The sequence below is a fragment of the Phocoena sinus genome, chromosome X (genome assembly GCF_008692025.1).
Source record: "Phocoena sinus isolate mPhoSin1 chromosome X, mPhoSin1.pri, whole genome shotgun sequence".
Lineage (NCBI taxonomy): Eukaryota > Metazoa > Chordata > Mammalia > Artiodactyla > Phocoenidae > Phocoena > Phocoena sinus.
Genome location: NC_045784.1, coordinates 106,239,314 through 106,263,989, shown reverse-complemented (window position 1 = coordinate 106,263,989; position 24,676 = coordinate 106,239,314). Strand labels below are relative to the sequence as shown.

Sequence of the window (24,676 nt, the reverse complement as noted above, 5' to 3'; positions counted from 1 at the left end):
GAAGTGTTATTCCCAAATAAAATAATACTTTTGTGTCGAATATTCTCAACATAATTTTTAAAAAACTTTAAACTTTTCAGTATAAAACTGAAGGTCATGCTGCCTGTTGATAACCAGCTCACTCAAGTAACTGAATCATAAGGCCAAACAGAATTGATTGGGGATTGGCAGGACTCTGCATTCTTGGGGCTTATCAGGAGATTTAGTGAAAGCTAATCACTTCACTGCAAAAACAGCTAAAAATGTAAAGATCCTTTTTGCATTAGGTAAAGCATATTGATAGTAATTAGATGAGAATAATAAAGCTAACTAGCATATTTTAATGGGTAGTAAGAGTATAGGTTTTGGGTTAAAGGAGGCATTGTAGAATGCATCTCCTCTACCAGCATCCATGACTGAGAACAGTGGCTGCATGCTTTATACTGAATCATCTGGGAGCATTATTTATACCACTGACCCATCCAGTGAAGTTTTTTTAGGTTTTTTTGTCTTTATTCATGAGGCACAATCTACTCAGTAAAAGTGTATGCATGTTATCATCTGTCATCATCCAATGTTACTCTTCCGGAGCATTATTCCTTTCCAGAATCTTAACCTGCCCAGTTGATGAAGAGCTGTAAGACTCTGGTCAGTCTTCGAAATATATTGTCACATGTCCATGCCTAAAACTTAGCCAAATGGTGGATTACAACCTGATACTTGTGGCTTTCAGAACTCATGTGGCCCAAAGCTTAGTGGACCACTTATTCCTTTAATCCTGCATATTATTTTTGTACATTCAATATGCAGAATATGTGATGTATAATAAATCTACATTTAAAAAGATAACACAAGAAAGAGAAATGAAAAAGTCTTACAGAATTAAGTTGTATTTCTTGGGGATCCACAGAGAATATATGCACATTTAATGCAGACCTAAGTTTCTCAAATATAAAATCAATTGTACTTTAACTCATACCTCGGAGGGATAAATGGTCCGTTTTAATAGAAAGTGCCTTACTCTAAATTAATTAAGCCCTTTGATGCTTGGGATGCTAAACAGAAACATTTTAAAGTAATTTTGTAGTAGTCATAGAAGTGCTCTTTAAAAGGTTCATTATATATCATATTTGAGACTGGAGGTTTTAGAGCACTGGGCTATACTGAAGTTGCTAAGACCAAGCATCAAACTCTGTTTACTGTAATAATTTTGCTACTTGGCCCCCATATTACAATGCCACCCGAATCTCTGAGGAGTTAACCTAAAACAAGATCATGTGTTTTATACATTTTGACCTGAAAGCTTTCATCTTGTATTCAGCCTATTTTTACGGAACCCTGAGCACCACTTCTGCTAGTTCTTTGGCTTCCTCTTTGCAGAGGGACACTAGATGTGGTCAATACTAAGAAGGCTGAAACCTTTAAGGTTCTGGTTTTATTTTTTTCTACCATTTTAGTTTCTTTGGGTCTTTCAGCCACTAAGTATAGAGTCACTAAGCTCTAAAGTGAGGTCTTTTTCCTTGTGGAAAAACTATGTATTTGCCCTACAGGGGTGAGGCACATATCAATTATTTGAATATTGGGGTGGAGGGGCTTGATGTTGCTAACACATTCATTTCTAGCCAAAGAAACACTCAACAAATAATTTGCTGAATGAATGAATGACCATATATTGTGCTAGTACTTGCTACAACTTCCTTAATTTTTTAGTGTTGTATCATTGTCAGAGGGGAAAAGGATAATAATTTCTGCTATGTACAAGTGTCACGGAACAACTTAGAGTAGGGGTGAGCCAACTACAACCCTCAACCAGATGCAGCCTGCCTCCTGTTTTTTTTTTTTTTTTTTGTGGTTTGTGAGCTAAGAAGCATTTTTGAATGGTCGAAACAAAAAAATCAAAAGGAGGATAATGTTTTGTGATATGTAAAAATTATATGAAATTCCAGTTTCTGTGCCCATAAAGCTTTATTGAAACACAGCCATGTTCATTTACGTACATACTTACTGCTTTCACACTACAAAGGAAGAGCTGTGTATGACAGATTCTATATGAACTGCAAAGCCTAAAAAATTTAGTATCTGGTTCTTTACAGAAAGAAAAAAGTTTACCAACCCCTGACTTAGAGGATTGATGAAATGGTTCTCATAAAGAAACGAACTAGGGGAAAAACAGTGCAGTATAAACACAAATCGTTATGACTTTCATTTCTAAATCTGTTGCTATTATTTTTGAGCTATTTGCTTGCAGGCCTTTTTAATGGTAACAGGTGCTAATGCACAAGAATAGAATAATAATTCCTACCATAATTGTCCACATTCATACAAAACTACAGGTATAGCTGCAGCCAGACGTTTAAAGAATAGGAACTGAAATGGAAATGTGAAAGTCTTCACTGGTAAAAAAAAAAGGATAAATGATAGTAGGAATTGCACCTATTAAGAAGCACAGGCAAAATAATTATTTGTCTTTAATTCATGTGTATAATCTCTGGGGTAGATTTTTAATAGACAGCCCAACAAAAGCTCAATAAATTTTACTAGGCCATAAAGCAGTTTTCTAAGGCAAAACCTTAACTTCCTTAAAATTTACATAACATCAACCAGTTCAAGTAAAAGTTACATTTTATTTTATTAACGAGTCATATAGAAAATTTTGGCAATTTATTTACAATCACAACATAGAGCCTTGGTGAGATATTTATATTCCTATGGGGTAAGCGTGTAGCGTATTAATTCAGTGGTAGAGGGAGAAAAAATGGAATATTAAAATTTGAATAATACAAGGAAAATTTGGCAGATTTTAGGACTACAGCCATTTTTAGGACTACAAACTTACAACATAGGCTATCTTAAAACTGCACAAATGGAAGTGAAGTTTAACTAATGGAGTTCGTTTAACTAATGTAGACACTAAAACCAGATACTTCACTCCCCAAATGGGATTACATTTTGGCAGTTACCTAGTTAATTTGATTCATGGGGATTTGTAAATTGGATCATTCAGAGTCCAAAGTGAAATGGTGATTTAAATGCAGCCCAATGGCCTCTGGAGAAATAATCAATTCTTTAGAATTCATCTGAAGACTTAAGTTTTATCCTAATTACTCACCTGGAGAATTAACTTGAATTTTGAAGCATTTGACTAGGAAAAAAAATAAACCTGGGCCTTCCATTTAGAAAAACCCTCCAGGGAACAAGTTTGGAAACATTTGAGCCCAGAAGCGACAGGTCCAAACCCTTTCTTGATCAAAAAAAAAAAAACATTCAGTTATATTGCTTCATGGAGTTAGCAGATCTATTCACTTGTTTATTTAGTAAATATTTATGAAATCTTTCTATATACGAAGTACTTGCGGAACTATTGGGAATACAGAGGTAAGCATGTGGATAAGACAAATAGGTTCTCTGCCTCTTTGGAACTCACATTCTTGTTGGGGGAGATAGATGAAAACTGTATTTAAAAAACTTATTTCGGGAAGCAATGAGTTTCATGTAATTAAAAAAAAACAGGTCATTCCACGGAGAGTGAGATAAGAGGTACTACTCTATGGTCAGCAAAGGCCTCCCTGAGGAGTAGCTTTTGAGCTGAGACCTGAAAGATGAAAACTCATGGGGAGTTTATAGAGAAGATACATGGAAATATGTGAAATTAACCCCAGTATGGAGGCAGATTTCATTCCAGAGACTGTTTGATTTTGTTCAACATTGAAACCCAACCTGTGTTTTCCAATCAATTCTCAAAAACACCTTCGAGGGACAATTATGACATGGATTTTATTGCTATCATTATTTTTGTTAGATTATGATTAAGATTTTATAACTCTTAGAGTTAAGGGATGTTTTCACATATATCATACCATTTGAACCTCATGTGGTGTGGGTCCTCATAATATCCCCGTTTTATGGAAAAGAAGACTTGGCATTCAGGGAGCTCAAGTAGCTTACCCAAATCCGCTCAGAGAACAGTTTAGTAATTGTGCGGGTAGGGCCTTGAATTCAGACTTTTTGTTCCAAATTTCCAAATTGCTCATTTTATTATACCATTCCATCTTAAGCTATACCTGGAATTATAAATGTCTGAATACTAATTAATATCCACAACAGACAACATATTTCTGTCTGATAAAATAAGATGGTTTAATATGTGCTACTTAGGAAAAATAATCAGAACAAAATTTTCCATCTGAAACTTCACAGTGATTTGTGATCAAAATAGAGGATATGATTGATTTTATATAGTATCACACATGATTACCCATGTTTAGTTTTTTGGGCTTCCTCTTTTCAAAGTAACTCAACATGTGTAAATTTCACTATTGTTAGACGTTTGTTTTTTTAAAATTTTTTTTTAACATCTTTATTGGGGTATAATTGCTTTACAATGGTGTGTTAGTTTCTGCTTTATAACAAAGTGAATCAGTTATACATATACATATGTTCCCATATGTCTTCCCTCTTGCGTCTGCCTCCCTCCCACCCACCCTCCCTATCCCACCCCTCCAGGCTGTCACAAAGCACCGAGCCAATATCCCTGTGCCATGCGGCTGCTTCCCACTAGCTATCTACCTTACTACGTTTGTTAGTGTGTATATGTCCATGACTCTCTCTCGCCCTGTCACAGCTCACCCTTCCCCCTCCCCATATCCTCAAGTCCGTTCTCCAGTAGGTCTGCGTCTTTATTCCTGTCTTACCCCTAGGTTCTTCATGACATTTTTTTTTCTTAAATTCCATATATATGTGTTAGCATACGGTATTTGTCTTTTTCTTTCTGACTTACTTCACTCTGTATGACAGACTCTAGGTCTATCCACCTCTTTACAAATAGCTCAATTTCGTTTCTTTTTATGGCTGAGTAATATTCCATTGTATATATGTGCCACATCTTCTTTATCCGTTCATCTGATGATGGGCACTTAGGTTGTTTCCATCTCCGGGCTATTGTAAATAGAGCTGCAATGAACATTTTGGTACGTGACTCTTTTTGAATTTTGGTTTTCTCAGGGTATATGCCCAGTAGTGGGATTGCTGGGTCATATGGTAGTTCTATTTGTAGTTTTTTAAGGAACCTCCATACTGTTCTCCATAGTGGCTGAACCAATTCACATTCCCACCAGCAGTGCAAGAGTGTTCCCTTTTCTCCACACCTTCTCCAGCATTTATTGTTTCTAGATTTTTTGATGATGGCCATTCTGACTGGTGTGAGATGATATCTCATTGTAGTTTTGATTTGCATTTCTCTAATGGTTAATGATGTTGAGCATTCTTTCATGTGTTTGTTGGCAGTCTGTATATCTTCTTTGGAGAAATGTCTATTTAGGTCTTCTGCCCATATAGGTTTATTTTTAAAAGGGGAATTGTTCTTTGAGCATAGAATTAGTCATAGTGTAAATTTGCAATTCAGTGGGGTTTGTTTGGTTTATTTTATGTTTTGCTTTTTGTTTTTATTTTTGAGCCTCCCTGGCACTAATGCTAAAATGCCCACCTGCAGTGGCCTGGGTTTGTGGGGTATTCATTGACTTTATGTCCATACTGAAGTAGTGCACGTTGTCTTATGTGCAAAACACATTTGGCTATGGTTGACAGGATTTTCATTTTCCATTCACAGATGTAAAGCATTTTCAATATAACACAAGCTTCAGCACAACAAAATCAGCAATTTATGAGAGTCATACAGCTCTGCTTACCTTTCATTTGTCAAAGGTTGATGTGAAACATCTATATTGCTTGTTCAATCTGTTAATTGTATGTTTTCATCCAAGCTGAACCGACAAGCTAAGATCTGTCCACTCATATTAGTCTGCAGGGAGGTGCTTGTCAATAAGGCCTTTAAACTGCTTTACATGTGACCTATAATTCAAGTGATTCTTAATAAGACAATATTCAAAAGGTTATCTACACTTTAACATTACAGTTGTGACACACTAAAGAAAGGATGCAAATTTCAAAGACTGCAGTGTCATCATCTCTAAGGTTTGTAACTTAGTTAATTTTACATGGGTTTAGTGTTAGTTTTGAGGAAGGAGTTAGGAGATTTACCATTGAAATAGTCTGCTTTTAATTTTTAAGTTACTCAGACTTTTACAGAGAATTTGGAGAAGTTTGGATAAGTAACGTTGTGAGTTTTAGAGATGTTTTTTCCCCTATAGATAAGACCGGAAAAGTCATTTCAAAATCCAAATTGTAGAATATTCGAACCAGAAGCATAGTGGACTGTGAGCCCCTTGAGAGGTGTGTCTCGATTGATTAGCTCTGGGTCTAGTGTATAAAAGGTGCTCAGTAAACAACTGATGAGTAAGTCAGTTGTCTAACTTATTGTTATTTACTATTTTTGAACCTGGGGCCCAAAGAGGTGAAATGACTTTTACATGGTCACACAACAAGTTAATGGTAGAAGAGGAAAGAATTGAATCCCCTTCCACTCACTGCCCTTTCCTCTACAGCACCATGTTTCTTTTAATTAATTTACCTTGCTTCCTCAATCCTAATTTCCATTGACTTGGGTTGGGTAGGTGATTGGCTATTTAGACTGTGTCCCAGTATAAGGCTGCACTCTCAAAACAAAGAAAGTATTGATAATATATCAAAGCATATATATGGAACTTTTAAGGTTAATAATGATTCCTCCATAAAGGGGTCAGTTTTTATTTTATAGGTTGGAGCTCAGCAGTGACAGCTGCAACTAATGTACAGCACAGCTTTTTCTCATTAAAGAGCTATTGGGCAACACTGGGAGCAAGAACATTTTCTGAATAAATGATCAAGTTGAATTGCTTGCTCTGATATATTACATGTATGCTCTATGATATATTGCATAATCCCTTGGGAAGTGTAATCTTATTGATGCTCTAGAGGGAAGGTTTCACTAAGTGTTGCCAGATAAAATACAAGATGCCCAGTCAATTGTAACTTCAGAGAAACAATTAATATTTCTTTTTAGTGTAAGTATGTCCCATCTGGGACTTAGTTGCTGAATCTGGCAATCCTAGATTATCTACCATGTAAGGTTGTCTTGATTTGCTTTTTGACAGCCTGCTCTTCATTGCTTGATTTTAATAGTGGTGGTGATTGCTTTGCTAGCTGTTCTCTTTACTGTGTGTCAGTGAATCTTCAGAGCATCACTGTGGGCCAGTTGCTAATGCTAGCAATTTACAGAACCTGTTAACAGATTAGTGATCCAGGCATAACAGAAACCTTTCCCCAGAGCCTTTTGGGAGCTGGGATAAACCTTTGAACTATTTTTTAACCTATTCAAACACATATCTCCTTTTAAGAAACATAAAAACCTATGGCCCTGAACTCCCTTGAGAGTGTTATTTTCTGTAGATTCTTTTATGAACATATTTAATCTTTTCCATTTTACATATATAAAATTATATTATGATAGTAAGTATGCTTTTTCAAGTTACACTCCATATAACATTGTTCTTGAGATTTTGAAATCCAACCCTGGAGAATTAGGCCCCCAGTTGAGAATCAGTGGTCTAAGAGATGCCAAAACCAATCAGTGAAAAGTCAAGTATTCAGTCAAGCTACCCATTTAAATTTTTCTCTTTCTTTTTTGCTAAATCAGTGTTTCTCAAAGAGTAACTTCAACAAAGGTTAAATAATAATTATATAGTTATTTTAATGTGTATTACAAAATTACAGTTTTCCATTCTGTTGTAGAGATAGAAAGCTTCAGTTTGGAAACCGCTGGTCCATATGAAAGCCCAGAAATAGGTAAGCAGAAGACTACTACCTTTAAAAATGGCCACATACAAATCTGAAAAGCCTTTTATTGTTAACAAGTGTAAAATTATAATACCTTGCATTTTTTCTCAATTTATCTTTTCAACACTGGGATATGATTATATTATTCCCATTTTGCAGATGAAAAAGCTAAAACTCGGTGGAGAGATACCTGGTTAAACTATTGAGGATCAGATCATAATCTTTATTATAAACCATAGCTTGTTTTTATTTCTATTGAATTAATTTAAAAAATTACATTACTGCACATTTCTGTGCTTCAAGTGTCTATTGATATATGAACTATTAGATTTAAAGGAGGAAGTTTTTATGAGAAGATTAATATCTAGGCAATTACAGCTCTAGGAAAGAAGCTTAGAGATATGTATTAATTCTCCTTGTAGATATTTGTTTTATTTTCACCCAAATGATAGGTTTAGCATCATGCAAAAAATATGTAATAGCAGTGTTTTCTGTTGTATCATCCACTTGTGGATTAAGCTTGCTGAAATGCTGTAGCAGCCCAGGGTTCACACGCTTAATCGGGTTAGGTTGTTGCCTGTCAGTTAACTAGGACTTACTGATTTTTTTCAGGTTGAAGAGCACTGTGACTCAGAAATCTTTACCCTTTGATTTAATCAACCTAAAATAAATACCAAACTTAAACTGATTTCTGAGTTTATCACATAATATCACTCAAGCACAGACCATCGTTTATCATTGTGGCATATCCTGGCCTCCTAAATAAAGGAAAACACAAATTACCCCGTGAAATTTTTTGGTGGAAAGGTGTGAAAACACCATTTTACTAATTGACATCCAATATTAGCTCTTCATGTTAACCAAAGGCAGAAATGAATAATCAGGATCTTTAGTGGTTACTGTAATATGAATTATGTATTTTAAGGTTATTGCAGATTAAAGTATTAAGCACTGATTATTATTAAAATTAAATACTAAGATATTTATCAGGCTCACTTTAAAATTCACTGTCTTGAAACAAAATTTCTACAGCAATAAAATTTAGATAAAGTGTCTAAAATTCTAACCTAAAGCAATCATTTTGTAGTTACTCTACATTTATGATTGCCCATCCCCATTTGCGTAGACATCTTGATTTTTGAGATAACCAGTTTTGTCTTTTCTGTTTATCATCATATAAATCTAAACATGTTACCAGCTGCTTTGGAGATGAGGGACAGTGAGGTGCAGGAGGATTAGGTAACTTCATAAGGGACTTCTCTGAATCTTCGTCCTCAGCCAGCACTAGACAGAACTGTAGCTATTGAATATTTTGGTGTTCTGTCTTCCGGATAAAAAAAACCACTCATAGAAAAAGTGAAATGTTGCCTGTTAACTACGTAGTCAATCTATACAATGCCCAACTTTCAGATACTTTGAAAATATCTGGTGGTTTATTTTCATCTGTAAATCAGATGCTTGACAAGCTTGTTGCTCTAGCCATCGCGTATATTTTTAGATAAAGCTAAAATACCATGATAATCAATCAACTAGACACCAGATGACCTCAGCTAATATCCATGAATTGTTTTGATCTCATGCACACCCATCTTTGGTCTTGTGCCATATCAGTGTTTTCATGTTTCCTTCCTTTAGCCTTTATTTAAATTGATTTTAGGGATAACAATGTATAATTCGGGTTAAATATAATTCTCACTTGATTTAGAGTGTTTTTTGCAAATATAATTATTATACTATTCTGTGAATATCTAAGTCACTTTCCAATTTACTATAATGAGATTATCAAGATATATATCAAAAAGAACACTTTAATTAAATTATTACAACCTAAAAAACTGGCTCTGGGTATGATGGTATGATGAAATTATTATAATTATATGATGCTTTTATTTTAAAGTACAGTTATAAATATATTTAATTTGAAAATCTACTTTAATATTTTTAAGTTGTAAGGAAGCAGTTCACTTCTACATGGGTAGTCTCATTTTAATATTTGAAAGTGGACAGGAATCTGTTCTTAGTTTCTCTCACTGGAATATTCCATCATTTTTCCTTGAAAGTTTTCTTCAACATGTAAAGTAAAGCAAACCCTAGATTCTCTTAGTGGAGCATTTATCAAAATATATTCTAGAGATACCCCTTAAACAACAAAAATAATACACACACAGCAACAACAATCAAAAGTTCATCCTTTAAAGAAAACAATTCTTCCATAATGAATATACATTACATTTTGGGCATCTATTTTCTATGGATTGAAAGCATAGCTTTCTGTCTAAAGGATGAAAGGATCAGGCTTAATCATTGATAAATATATCTGCAGGATTTTATTGAAACACTTCTAAGTTAATGAGGATATGGGGAGGGGGAAGGGTGAGCTGTGACAAAGCGAGAGAGAGGAATGGACATATATACACTACCAAACTGTAAGGTAGATAGCTAGTGGGAAGCAGCCGCATAGCACAGGGAGATCAGCTCGGTGCTTTGTGACCGCCTGGAGGGATAGGATGGGGAGGGTGGGAGGGATGGGATAGGGAGGGTGGGAGGGAGGGAGACGCAAGAGGGAAGAGATATGGGAACATATGTATATGTATAACTGATTCACGTTGTTATAAAGCAGAAACTAACACACCATTGTAAAGCAATTATACCCCAATAAAGATGTTTAAAAAAATGTTAAAAAAATAAATTAAAAACAAAAAAAAAGCAAAAAAAAAAAAAAAGTTCATCCTTTAATACAATGGAGAAATACTGCATACAAACTGTAATATTATCTTGGAGATTCCCAATGTATATTAGTTAATTAGAGGCTCTATAACGTTCTGCAACAAAGAAACCTGTTTATTCGAACCAGGGTTTCCCAAACTTATTTGACCATAGCAGTCTTTTTGTGGGTGTGTGTAACACCTATTAGCATCCTAATGAATGAGTATTACGTGGAACACACTTTGGCTAATGCTGACTCAGTCTAATTTCTTTCAGTATTCTTTTGGAATGAATTTTGAACAGCAACTTAGTTTCCTGGAAAGGGCATTGAGCTAAGAGGCAGGCAAGTTGTCATTACCTTATTCCTAGTGCCTAGCCCAATGTCTGACACAGAAAAGGGATCCATCGTTTCTGTTCTGTTACAAACTTGCCTTGGTATCTCGGACCAATCTTTTGAACATTTCTTTAGTTTCTTTGTCTTAAAAAAAGGAAGATCTCTTGACCTACGTTCTTAATAGATGTTGAGAAAATAGTAGAAATTTAAATATTTTGAAAGTAAAAGTACAATATAAAAGGTTATGTTCTTTTTATATACAGAAATACTTTGGGGAGAGATATTTCTGGGATTTACTTTAAAATACTCCAGCAAAAAAGAAAAATAAAGCAAATTTAGCAAAATATTAATAATTATTCAATCTAGGTATGTGGGTGTCTATTATACTATTCTATTTTTAATGTGTTTGAAAATTTTTTGAATTAAAAGTTTTAAAAATTAAAAAAAGTGGTATGCTCTTTGTATGTAAAGCTGCAGTTACAATTTAGACATGTTTGCATGATTGTACAGAACAGGACATAAGATTACAAAGAAGCGTGCCTATTTGGCCATCTTGTCCTCCCTGTAACCTAGGGCAGACAAATGTTGGACTGTCATATCTGGTTAGGGTGATCACATCAGAATTTTTCTTTGTGTAAAACCAACTGATTGAAATGAGATTTGAACTTAAAACCTTAGGCTGATTATGACCGTGCTCTAGCACAGTAATTCTCAACGTGTGTTCCTTGAACCAGCAGCATTGACATCATCTGGGAACTTGCTCGAAATGCAAATCCACAGGTCCTATCCCAGACTTAACAAGCCCCCCCAAATGATTTTGATGCATGCTCAGTTTTTAAAATCACAAACCACTGCTCTAACCTATTGTGTCGATCTACATAGACTGAAGTGCAGTATGAAAACTCTCTATCGTTAGCATTGTGTTAATTCTCTCTTAACTCTATACTAATAGGAAGAAGTTAACAGAGATTGTATCATTGCTTGACTTAACCTGCTTCTCCATCTTTTGAGCACTGTTTACACAGGGTGAGTAGATTGACGTAGGAGCTGAGAATGTGTCTACTATCTTAATGACCTGAGAGCCTTGCTGCGTGCCACGATAGTCCCATCCACACAAGGCATGCTTATGGCATGCAGTGAGAACCTTTCATTGTGCAGGTATTTTTAGACACATCTTCTGAGTTGTTGTGGACGGCTTATTGTTTTTTTGTGACAAGGATATTCTCTAGCAGGGTCTGCTTATCTATAGATGATGGGTTGCATCCCATCTCCATGCCCGCAGCATATATAAAAGCACTCAATTTACTGGATCACAGAGTTCGGGTTCAGTTACTATTTAACTAGAACTAGTTACTAAAGTAGAAATGTCCTTCTCAGTTTTGGTAAAAAGCAAAAGGAAACCATAGTCATCAGGCTGAGGCTTCCAAAAATTATAAAGCAGCCCAAACTCTGTCCCTTGAGGCTCTATGGTAGAGGTGGCTAACATCTTATAACTTGAAAATAAAATCCTAAATCAAGCTTCTTCAGAGGAATTCACAATGCTCTACATTCCTCTATTAACTTGTTGAATTAGAGAAGAGGAGAATTATTTCCATACAGGGGGGGATTGATGAGAAAATGGAAATTTGGGAACTTTTCTCTAATTGAATACTTGGCATTATATATGTATTCTAAGTGCAAAGCAATATAACCCTCTGTTCTTACATTTCTTAATGAGGAAGGCCATTTTGTTGATCGCATTTCACTTTTTATGCTAACGCTTGGCAAAAGTTCTTCCCAAATGTTCATGGAAACGCAGGATCAGACATAGCATTACAGGTAATTTCCTCGAACTTTCTCCCTATTTCTGTCGCCCCATCAAAAAATAGCAGAAGCTTTTGGCTTTATAGACACCATGGCCATTTCTAATCATGACAGCTGTAGTATGAGATGTACTGGCGCTGTCCTGCTGGCAAATCAAAGGCATGTTCTCACTTTGTACAATGAGTCAGTATTGCAATAGGTTTATATCATTTACAATGTTTCCTTTCCTGCCTACTTTTAATTTATTCAATTCTAGAGCCATTAGGACTGTGAAAAATTTCCAGTTTCATTTAACAAATCTCTTGGGACAGTCAAGAGTTAAGTCAAGTTATGAAGAAGTGAATTGTAGAAACCAGAGGGCCCTTTAATTAGTAGACTCACTTGGGTGTGTAAAGGAAGGACCCATTTACTGGGTCTTTCTCTGGCAGTTGCTACAACAGAGTCTAGTAAAGAGGAAGAGATGAAGGAGCAGGTCTTACGGAAGTGGTTCATTTTCTTCTTTTATTTTCATCTAAATCTATATGAAGTATTTTAACTGAAACCCATTTGGAAAGGGCTTACTTTTATGAGTCAGATGTACACCAATAAATGTTGAGGCTATTTTTAAGCTTTACCGAGGTATAATTGACAAAAATTGTATAATATTTAAGGCATACAACATATGATTGGATATATGTATACATTGAGAAATGTTGATCACAAGCTAATTAGCACATCTAGCACCTCACATAGTTACCCTTTTTGTGTGGTGAGAACACAAGATTTACTCTCAACAAATTTGAGGTACACAGTAGAGTATTGTTGACTATCGTCACCACGCTGCAGGGTCCCCAGAACTTATTCATCTTATAACTGGAAGTTTGTACCCTTTGACCAACATCTCTCTCATTCCCCCCACTCCCAGCCCCTGGCCACCACCATTCTTAATGATATTGGGGACTCTGGCAGAAAACCAGGCTTTCAGTCTAGGGCAGGTTACAGGCCAGTTTGCAATGAACAAGGACAAGGTTCAGGAGATTTGGGGGTACCAAGACACTTTTGAGCTTTGTCTTAAGCAGGGAAGGACCCTCAGTCACTCAGGGGAAGGGAAAGCGACTTAAGAGGGCAGGTTTGACTGAGGGCCTTTATGTACACAAGGCAAGAACTCTTTTGTTGGCCCCAGAAGGCATTCTCCACTTACAGTATGAAAACATTCACTGAGTTCAGACCTTGATTAAACAAATACTTACTGAGCACCTTGCTCTCTAAAGAAGGAGACAGACAATATATAGCAATTACAGTATAAAGTGATAGGTGCAAGGATGGTGCAGGAAGCCCAGGTGAGAAGCACCATGTAATTTAAGGCCTCCTTCATTGACTAAACAAATATTTACTGGACACCTACTATGATCCTGGCACTAGCTACTGAGAAGGCAGTGATGAATATAAAAGACAGGACCCCTGCCTTCCTGGGGCTTATAGTCTAGGAGGGATGAAAATTCAATAGCTATACCTATACTCCCCAGTGCGATCAATTTAGTCATGGGGGTGGGGGGATGGGGGTCGTATTGATAGATAACTTCCTGATGAGCAGTAGGGCCTCATGCTTTGACCTGAAGTGTGTGCGTGTGCCTGTGTGTGTGTAACCTCTTTAGACAAATAGAGGTAAAGGTATATGTAGAAGTACATACGAAGTTAGGGTAAGCAATACTGCTGTAACAAACCACCCTCAAATCACAGTGGTTAAACACAATGAAAGTTTATTTTTTTGCTTAGTTCTTAGTCCAGTGTGGATTGGTGGGAGTGGGAGTTAAGGGACTCCACTCTATGCACTGTGCTTCTCATTTTGGTACATAGTAGCCTTTTCCTACCCTGCACTGTTTTGTTTTTTTTTTTGCGGTACACGGGCCTCTCACTGCTGTGGCCTCTCCCGTTGCGGAGCACAGGCTCCGGACGCGCAGGCTCAGCGGCCATGGGTCACGGGCCCAGCCGCTCCGTGGCATGTGGGATCTTCCCGTACCGGGGCACGAACCCGTGTCCACTGCATCGGCAGGTGGACTCTCAACCACTGTGCCACCAGGGAAGCCCCCCTGCACTGTTTTGTATCCTTGTATGGATAAAATCTTATTTCTCTAACTGGGTTTCTAGCCACCTGTAGACTCTTAGACCTCTTTGTCTCCCCAGTGCCTATCATATGTTTGTTGAAGATAATTTTCTAAATGTGTGTAGATTATTAAATCAAATTATAGAGCACATTTAAAGTGAGTTGAATTGTAGATGGTTAAAGCAGGGGAAAGAATTTGCACATCATTTAGTCCTAACTACCTCATTTTACAGACAAGGAAACTGAAGTCTAGCAAATAGTTCTAAGACTATCATTTCAGTCAATAAATCTCACCTGACACAGTCAGCCAAGTGTGTCCTATCTCGTATGGAAAGGATATTGTGGGACCAAAGGAGATGATAAAAGGTAGCTAACTATGGTGGGCCCTGCTTCCTTATACTTTGCAAGGGAGGCTGGAGGGGTGTTTTAGTTAATCCACATTATTCACTGTTTCTGATGCTTGGATTTGCCTCCCTCATCTCATAAATTTATATGTGCGAGGATCCTTTCAAATATATAGCAGAATTTGAAAAGAATTGAAATTAGACAAAAATAAATAAAAACAAGGTTGCACATGTACATATGGGATGACTGGAATACACTCTTAGGACAGCGGGCAAGCCCTTGGCAGGCTTGTAAGCAAAGTCCTCTCTGGAGTTTAATCAAGACACTAATTTGAATTGAAACAGGTGGGGGAAAAAATTGAGCTCATTCAGGTACAGTAAAGTGAATTCCAGTGGAGTCAGTCTCTGGTTGCGATTAGAAGCCGTTGGAAGTCTCAAAAACGAGAAACAGAACCCTCACCCTCATAGAGTCAGCAGCTCAAGGTGAGTTTGGGAAACACTTTATTTTAGAATATACTTCTTAGATGGCTGGGCTTGTGGGCCAGCAAAAAACCATCTGGCTGCAACAAATACAACATGTACATGGTCATTTCTCATTTTATATGAAAAAGCAGACTCAAACAGAGTTCAGAATTTTCCATACAGTTTATCACTTAGTGAAAAAAACAAACTTACTATTTTGATATTAAGGCAAACATCTGTTCATGCCAGACTCTAACTCGATGTACATTAACTTGCTCCTCTCATATTTGTAACGTATGCATTTTGGAAGTATGATGGTTTTAAAGGAATTCTGGAACTATAAATTCCACAAAACAATGTAATTTTCTTTGTTCATGTATTCTATATTTTTCTATTCTGACATAAATAAAAAGATGGCCCCAGTGTTCAGAGACTTCTGTTATTCTCAACCATGAATTTCAGATGAACTTTCAAGTTTCAGCATTTTCCTTCCTCTAGGTCAGATAGTATTTTCAATTATTAAAATCATAATCTTGAAGATAAGCATAATTTTTGTAGCTTACTTGTAAATTTGTAATTTTAATGACTTAGTTTATGCTGAAAATGAATAATAAGCTATCACCTATTGAACCTGGAGAACACCAGAAGTTACTAATATGATTTACAATGCACTGTGAAATGGGATTCATTATTGTCTTGCATTTTAAAGATTTTCAGTAGAGTAGTGTAAACAAGTATTTACTTTAAGAAAATAGCAAGGTTTTTTTAGGACCATATTTTATATAGAAAATAATTATCCAATAACCAAGGAAACTCATACTTAGTAAAAAGAATTCTCTGCATGTACTGAATTCTACCTGAAAACTTGTTCATCCTTTTGTTTTTGTTTTTGTTTTTTTTGCGGTACGCGGGCCTCTCACTGTTGTGGCCTCTCCCGTTGCGGAGCACAGGCTCCGGACGCGCAGGCTCAGCGGCCATGGCTCACGGGCCCAGCTGCTCCACGGCATGTGGGATCTTCCCGGACCGGGGCACGAACCCGTGTCCCCTGCATCGGCAGGCAGACTCTCAACCACTGCGCCACCAGGGAAGCCCTTGTTCATCCTTTTGAAAGCCAATAAGGCATTTATAAAAGCTTATCTACACGCTGCTGATGGCCCCTTTTCGATCTTGCCAGCTCGCCCTGTCTTTAAAGCAAGGTCAGTGGGAGGGCCTTTACTCAAGGGAGAGAGAATTTGAAGTATCCATGTTACTTTTCTTAAATTGCCTTTGTAGAGCAAGACATTTATTAGTGGGCCTTGACAGATCCTTGAGACTTACAAAATCACAGGTGGAGGGATAATAGGCTAACTTTGTGCTTTTTTTGTACTTTTTTTTTTTTTGGCTGCATGGGTCTTCGTTGCTATGCACCGGCTTTCTCTAGTTGCAGCGAGCAGGGGCTACTCTTGGTTGCGGTGCACGGGCTTCTTATTGCAGCGCTCGGGCTTCAGTAGTTGTGGCACACAGGCTTAGTTGCTCCGCAGCATGTGGGATCTTCTCGGACCAGGGAATGAACCTGTGTCCCCTGCATTGGGAGGCGGATTCTTAATCACTGCGCCACCAGGGAAGTCCCTAGGCTAACTTTAGATCATGCTCAAACTCCCCAGCTAGCATTCATTGGCAGCCCTCCTCCCCCTGTAATCTGGGTCTACCATATTGTCTATGTTTGTCTCTCATTGTTCTGTAATATTAACATCTGCTTTTGCTGATGTTTGGTTTAAAAATGAGTTTCAGGTGGGCTTCTATTTCATGGATTAGAATCTTTTTCAAGTCCACTTTTATTAACTCATCAAGTCAGATTCTTCTACACTACATGGAAGATCTTTTCCCTTACTTACTGTAATTTCCCTCGTTCTTCAAGCCCAGGTCATCCCTACATCTCTCCAATAAAGCCCTTGTCAGCTAGTCTAGTCCATACTGATCTCCACATAATTTGAATACCCGTAGTATTTATAATGTATCTGTGCATGGATATCCACATGTAGGAATATTATTCTCTAATGGTCTTACATGAAATGTGTGATGTAAAATGTATAACCTCTTAATTTTAATATAAAGATTTGCATTTTAATATGATCGCACATACTAGAACCAGAATTTATAGAGTTAGGTTTTCTTCTAGGGAAATTATTGCTGATTTTAAAGATGCTGCCACTGCTCCAGAATTTGGGGGGAGTCCTTTCAGAGAAAAATTCCATCTGATTTCTTCATGTCACATCATGTTCTTGATCCCCAATGAAATTATATAGCTTGATAGCTAACTTCATTTGACAGACTTTATTCCAATTTATTTATTTATTTTTAGGTATTTACAAAATTTAAACTTCACCTCAAGGATAGAAGGTTTCCACTAGTGAATAGGATAAGTGTGTTTCAGGTTTAGAACACAGTCACTAAAAATAGAGTTTTGAAATGTTTGCAGCAGTGTAATAAGTGTATGGCTCCCTAAGGTGACTGCTTTGAACAAGACAGTCCTCATTTGTTTGTATAAATTCTGCTGTATTGTTAAAAATCATCCATGGTTGCTGTGTTCTCAGGAGGCATATGTTAAATTGCCTCAACCAGAATGTAACCTCATGCCTCAACCTGACATTTAATCTCAGGAAACTTACTTAAGTTCTCTGTGCCTTACTTTTCCCATAAGTCAAATGGTTATAATAAGGCCTGTCTCATAGGATACTATGAACACTAAATACGAATATGTAGAAAGCAGTTATACATTGAGCCTGCCATGCAGTAAATATTCAGTAAATAGTAACTGCTCTTGTTATTGTTAACATTGGTTCTTTGTAAATCCTTGTTCATGTCTACCTTCTTTTCTCAAATCCTCTGGTCACATTTCATATTTTGGATCCCAGTCGTCTTATGTTAAGTGACCATACACAGCACTCCTGCTAAAATCATCTTTATCTGTTTCTGAGCTTTCTCTTATTCTTGAAACCTCTCCGTAGCTTCCTGTTTAATTCTGTTCTAACTTAAAACCCCTTGATGCCAGTTTCAATGCTTATATCCTATTACACTCATTGAAGTCAGAGACTATACGTCTTTATGGTATCTAGCATCATGTAGATTATGTTAATAAATAACAGTAATACCATAATGAGCTATGTTGAAGAACTAGCAGCAACCAGAAAGGCCCTTGTGGGAAACAAAAAGTTTTTTCTGAAATGAAACTCCCCAGTTCAAAGCCACATGGTGATTGGCCATAATATAGAATCACAGGTGAAGCAATTGAAAAACTCATCCCTTCTAAAATGAACATGGACAACTGATGCTGTTAATAAACAGACTCAGGGATCATTGCCTTGACCTTGTACATAGATGAAAACAGAGTGGTTTAGGAGATGGAGGCTTTCCAGAGTGGTTTAAAAAATGGTCAGATGTTGTTCTACTTGAATAACCTTACTATCCATGTTGAAAATGGGACAAGGGAGCAATCAGATCTAAAGTCGAAAATTACAGCCCAGTTTGTGTTCAGGTCTCCTCTGTGTCTTCGTGTGGTGTCCAGAACCACTGCCTCACACCTGGCACTAACTGTACCAGGGAATTTGAGACTTTGACATTTGACAGAGCACATGGTCAAAGTTCTTATCGTTCACTTGACCTAAATTAATGGAAGCATTTGTGATGAGAGCACACCAGTTATGTTAAATCACATTAAAATGAGACCTTTTGTCTCTGCAGAATAATGTTCTGTTTTGAGATTTCTCATTACACAAAGTAATGAAACAGCCAAATCACTATGTACATCTGCGTTTGTTGATACTTGACATTTGGTTTTAAAGTGAGATTTAAGAGGACCCATATTTAATCTGGGTTGGACTCTCCTGTGATCCAATTTATTTGCTGCCATTTGGATTTCATTTCGATAGTTGAGCATCCTGTTGCCCCAACATAAAATTAAAAGGCCTTCTTCCTTTAATTAATTATACTTACCATATTCTGTACCATTATTCAACTCATTCACCTTGAAGAGTTGGAATTAACTGTATCTCAGGGCCATAGACAAATGGCACTCTCAGCTAAAGTTGTGCTTTGGAGAGGTTTTGGAATAGAGCTGCTAATTGCTATTGGCTCAAATTCAAACTCCTTAATCTACTAGCATTTCAGACCTTCCAAAATCTGGTCCCAATTTGCCTTTTCCTTTCATAAATTCCCTTGTAAGTTCCCTGCACAAGGTAGTTGCTTTATAAACCAAGTATATTCCTCCTTTTCCCAGCTTTCCTTGTACTTTAATCAAGCTGCTGTCTTCATACTTCTGTGCTTTCAAACTACCTGTCTTTAAAAGTCTACTGAAATCCCACCTTTTCTTGAAAGTTTTCCTTGTAGTATAGCCTCCTCTATGCTTTCCCTCTTTACTTTAATTTCTTTGGGGCTAGGTGCTAGATTCTGCTGGCTAGTTGATAAATGTTTTACAAAGATAGATCTTTTCAACAAGATTATAATGGCTAAAGGGGCAAGGACCACATCTTATTCACTTATAAATCCTCCAGAGTGCCCAGCACAGTGCTAAGCGTATAAACAACACTTACTGATCTATGATCGAGTGGTTGATTGGCCTGATGTACCTTTGGAATTGTTTATTTGATGAATATATATTGCCTACTATAAGGAGGATTCTGAGAAAGTGAGAATTTCATGATGAATGAAGTACAGGGTTGAATTTCATTTGAAAATGCAGTTGTATTATTCTGGAAGGATAAAAGTGGTTGGTTGTTGTGGTGGTGGTAGTTGTGGTTTTTTTGTTTGTTTGGGGTTTTTTTGTTGTTATTTGGTTATTTGCCTTTTAGCTGTAATGGAATCAGTAAATCCCCTTCTGATTTAACACGGAATCTGTTGGTAAGCAGCTGTTAGGTTTCTAATCCTGCAATTCAGAAAATTAAATTGGACTTTCGACTAGAATATCTATTTTTAGGAGTCTGTATTAGACATATGTTTTCATATGGACTACTCAGAACCCAACTACATCTGTAAGATAGTTGCTAACCCAGGGTAACCTGAATAAATTAGGTTTTTGTGTCACTAACATATTTTCAGGGACTTAAGAGGGTTTGCAAAAAGCTAGGTCAAAAAGTTAATATGGAGAAGGATTAAAGAATTGGAAAGATCAGGCACTATTAGATGATTTTAGTACTTCAGGATTATAACTTGGATTTTCTAAAGAATATGCACAATTCTCAGATTTCACTATTAAAAGTCTACTTATGAGTTTAAAATAAAAACCTTCTATAAGTAGTTTTTCCAGAAAAGCATTTCATCAGTTTTCTTTATTATGTCACTTAGCTTTAAACATCTAAAAATGTAAATACATATTTCCACTTATGTTTCTTTAAGGAAGAATGGTGTTCTGTTTTATTTTTTCCTTCCAAATAAGTAACAACTTAGTCTGTGAAAGGTTGTTTGTGATGTTTTTATAAAAACATTAGGCATTTTAAAGAAGAATGAAATTCAGAAACCCAGGTCAGCAAACTGAAAGTATTGGGAAAAACTTTCAAAAGAAACTTAAATGCGCTTGTAATAGTACTACATTCTTTCGTTTTATGGTTAATGCTCAATTACTTACCTTTAAAATTCACATATATACGTACTACTTTGATGATAATAAAAACACTTTGTGCTCACATTCTTTAAAGCATGTGATTTATTGTTCTACCAGTGGGACTGAGTTGCTAATGCATTCATACACTCCCCTTGGTGAAAAATGTCATACATATGTGTAGCAGCTGGCAGAAGTTGAGGGGTTAATATGAAGCCAAGAAATAGAAAAATGTCCCAATCCTGTGTTGTTGACCTAAATAGAAGCAGCATTGTGCTATGAAGAGTTCCAAACTAGGACTCAGGAAACTTGAATTCTAACTCTGTGAACTTCTGGAAATTCATGCATTAATTTATTAAATTAATATTTATTGAGCTAAAGGCAGGCATTGAGCTGGGTATTGGGGCTACAGTAAAATAAAATAGGATCCCAGCCCTGATGGAACTTACAGTCTGGTGGTGAAGACAGACATTATTAAAATAATCATACATCTAAACTATAAAACTGTACCTGTGATAAGTATGTGAAAGGAAAGATACAGTGCTAAATAAGAGCATAAAATAGGGGAATTTGAACAAGTCAGGAAGGTCAGAACAGGCTTCCCTGAAGAAGTGATGATTAATACCTGAAGGTACAAATTAGGCAAAGAGGGGGAGGGAAGATCATTCCAGACATAGGAAAAGCATGTGCAAAGGCCCTGTGGTGTGAGGGAGCTTGGCAAGTTTAAGGGACTGAAAGCAAGTTAGAATGATTAGAGCAGAAAGTGAGGATGCAGGTGGAACAAGATGAGACTGCAGAGGTCTGCAGAGGCTAGATATTATAGGGCCTTTTGGGTCACATTAAAAGTTTATTGTTCATCCTAAGATCAATCAGAGGCCTTTGAAGACTTTTAGGCAGAGGTAAGTTGTGATGAGATTTGCATTGTGAAAGATCACTCTGACTACAGCATGAAGAGCAAATCAGAGTAGGGCCAGAGGAGAAGCAGGGAGAGTACTTAGGAGACTGTTGCAGTGGTACAGGGAAGTGGTGGTGGCAGCTTGGACTAGAATGGTGGCAGTGGAGAGAAGTGGAAAGATTGAATAGGGAGGACACAAAACTGGAAGAGCTTAGACTGGATCTAGGTATAGAGGGGTCTGTTAGATGACTTGTGGATTTCAGGCTTGTCTAACTAGGTAGATGGTGTGTTGTTCCTTGAAATGAAGAACACTGTAGAAGAATTGTGATTATTTTGGGGGTCCAGGAGGGTAACAAAAACCATGCATTCTTAAATCAGATATATTGAATTGAAGTCATTTAACATGTTTGGGCCTCAATTTCCTAATCTATAAGATGAGGGTGATGATTCATTGAGGTCTCTGTCTCCTCTAGAGCAGAGGTTAGCAAGTTTTTTCTGTAAAGGACCAGACAGTATTTTTGACTTTGTGAAACATGCGGCCTCTGTTCAACTACTCCACTTAGCTGTTGTAGCTGGATTAAAGCTTTCTACCTCAGTTATCAGATATAATGTCCTTAGACCACTGTCAACATAAACCTGCCAACTGATTTGATCAATTGCAGGAAATAATCAGTCAATTCAATGAAGTACTGATTGTATATTCAGTTAATGAGTCAAATCAGTAAAATTAATTGAAGCAGTAGACTTGAATGGACATAAGTATATGTATTATGACTATAACAGACCCAGCTGCCAACTTAAGGGGTGGCAATCAGGTAGGTATGGATTACCCACCAATGCAATAACTAAACAAAGCAAATCGGAGCAATCCTTGTGAAGTGAGGGCTGTACTAGGCATTTACTTTCTGAATAGAAGTTATTGTTTTTGCAGATGTTACTTCCTGTTCCAGTCATGGGTGTTGCCATTGCCTCTTGTTTTGCAGCCTCAGATTAGTGGGACAGCCCAGGTACATAAATGATACGTGTGTACGTGTACGTTTGGCAGAATAAAACTATATGAAGAATATTATATTGTAATCTGATTTTTCAACTTAATGAATGTTTTGGACATCTCTTAATTTTATAAACTTTTTTGTTGAAAAATGCTTATTCTTAGCTTTGTGAATTGTCTGTATTTAAGACTCATTTGGCTTTATCCTTGCCACTCAAAGTTTTCTGAAATAGCTTCCTCTCATCCTTAATTGGTATGTATTTTGTCTGTAGCCACTGCTCAATAAATGTTTGTGTGGGAATGGGGTAGAAGCATCATATAATGTACTCCCAAAGCTCAGAAGATTTTAAGTTTTGAATAATATACTATTGTTGATGAAATGTTTTTCTGCTCCTCACCATTAACAGGGATGATCAAGGGTTAACCGTGAGCATGACTTATGCAATAGGTGTGCAGAATGAGGCTTCTGAGTATATGGACTATGGCGATTGGGTGAATAATTGAGTATCTCAAGAAAAAGTAAAAATTTTAATCGAATCATACCCATAATTCATCCTTATGAAATACTAGTTCGTTTCCATTCTTTACAACTTGTCATGAATGAATGTAAGGAAGCTAAGCCTAAAACCAAAGATATTTTTCATAAAATTCTTTCAATTTGAGACAGGTAGGTTGACATTTCCATGATTTATTTAATGAGATACTTTTACTTCATGCTATATTATTGTTATTGAACACTATAGACTGAGATGGTTGCAGGGGGAAAAGAAGGGCGTTTGCCAAGTCTTAGTTGACACCAATTCTGAGCAAAAGTTTTGCTCTAGCATTGAGTCAAAGCCACTGTCTCCGCCTCTTGTGAGTGGAGCATGACCAGCGGTGACGGCAAACTAAAGAGGCCAAAATCTGGAAGCCAGGCAGATGGAGAGGGACTAGACAGAGCATTACACAAACCCAGGAAGGTCTTGGTTGTGGGGAATAAATAGAAGGAAATCTAGACATGTAGAGAATTGTCCTCAGGGAAACTAAGCAGTAAATAAAAGTATTAATAAGCAAGTTTAACATGTATCAGAGAAGGCCAGTGACAGATATTCAGGTATTCTGGTAGTCGCTAAATGTCAGGTCTAGCTCTACCAGGAGCTGATGGGGCCTGAGATTCAGAGCCAGGTTTCCATTCCCCAGAAATACTAGAGTGAAGGTACTAGCCATTACCGGGGAACTGTAGTTTTAGGCTAGAGAGTTATGAGAAGGCAAGACAAAGTCTTGGTTCCTGGAACTAGGATCATGGGTGGGGCTTAATTGTAAAGGAGCAAATAGTGAAATACTAAGAGTTCACAGGGTTAGAGCAAGTCTAGCAGCAAAGTTGAATGGATGCCAGACACTTGAGTCACTTAGAACTTAAAAAAATTTTTCCGCTTGTCTAACTGGTCCCAGATTCAAGGATGGGAGGGGGGAGCATTGAACACAAATGTGGGTACCTAGTGACACTGGCTGCTCATATTAAAAGAATATGGAGTCAAGTATCCTATCATTGTCAGAGCAGGATGATAAGTTTCCCTTTTCCATCAATCATTTGAGTGAAAATGATAGAGTCATGAGAACAACTTTGCTACATGAATTTGAATGCTCTTTCTCTTTCTCTCTGTCACGCACACACACACACACACACCACTTCCGCTCTCACAAATATATGGATCCACAAGAAGACAGCAGAGCCAGCCTTAAGTGTACATAGTCTTGTCTGTGGCGAGCTTATTTATTTTATATTTACATTTATTTATATATATTTATTTATATTAT

At 36.9% G+C, this 24,676-nt stretch overlaps 1 protein-coding gene across 1 annotated transcript in view; it reads left to right on the top strand.

Annotated features, from left to right (window-relative positions):
- The first annotated feature begins 7,644 nt into the window (after window positions 1-7,644).
- TENM1 (teneurin transmembrane protein 1) overlaps window positions 7,645-24,676 on the top strand; it is a 608,552-nt gene continuing 591,520 nt past the window's right edge. Inside the window, exon 1 of the mRNA XM_032620244.1 lies at window positions 7,645-7,698. The gene's annotated coding sequence lies outside the window, so the exon portion shown is untranslated. The remainder of the gene's footprint in view (window positions 7,699-24,676) is intronic.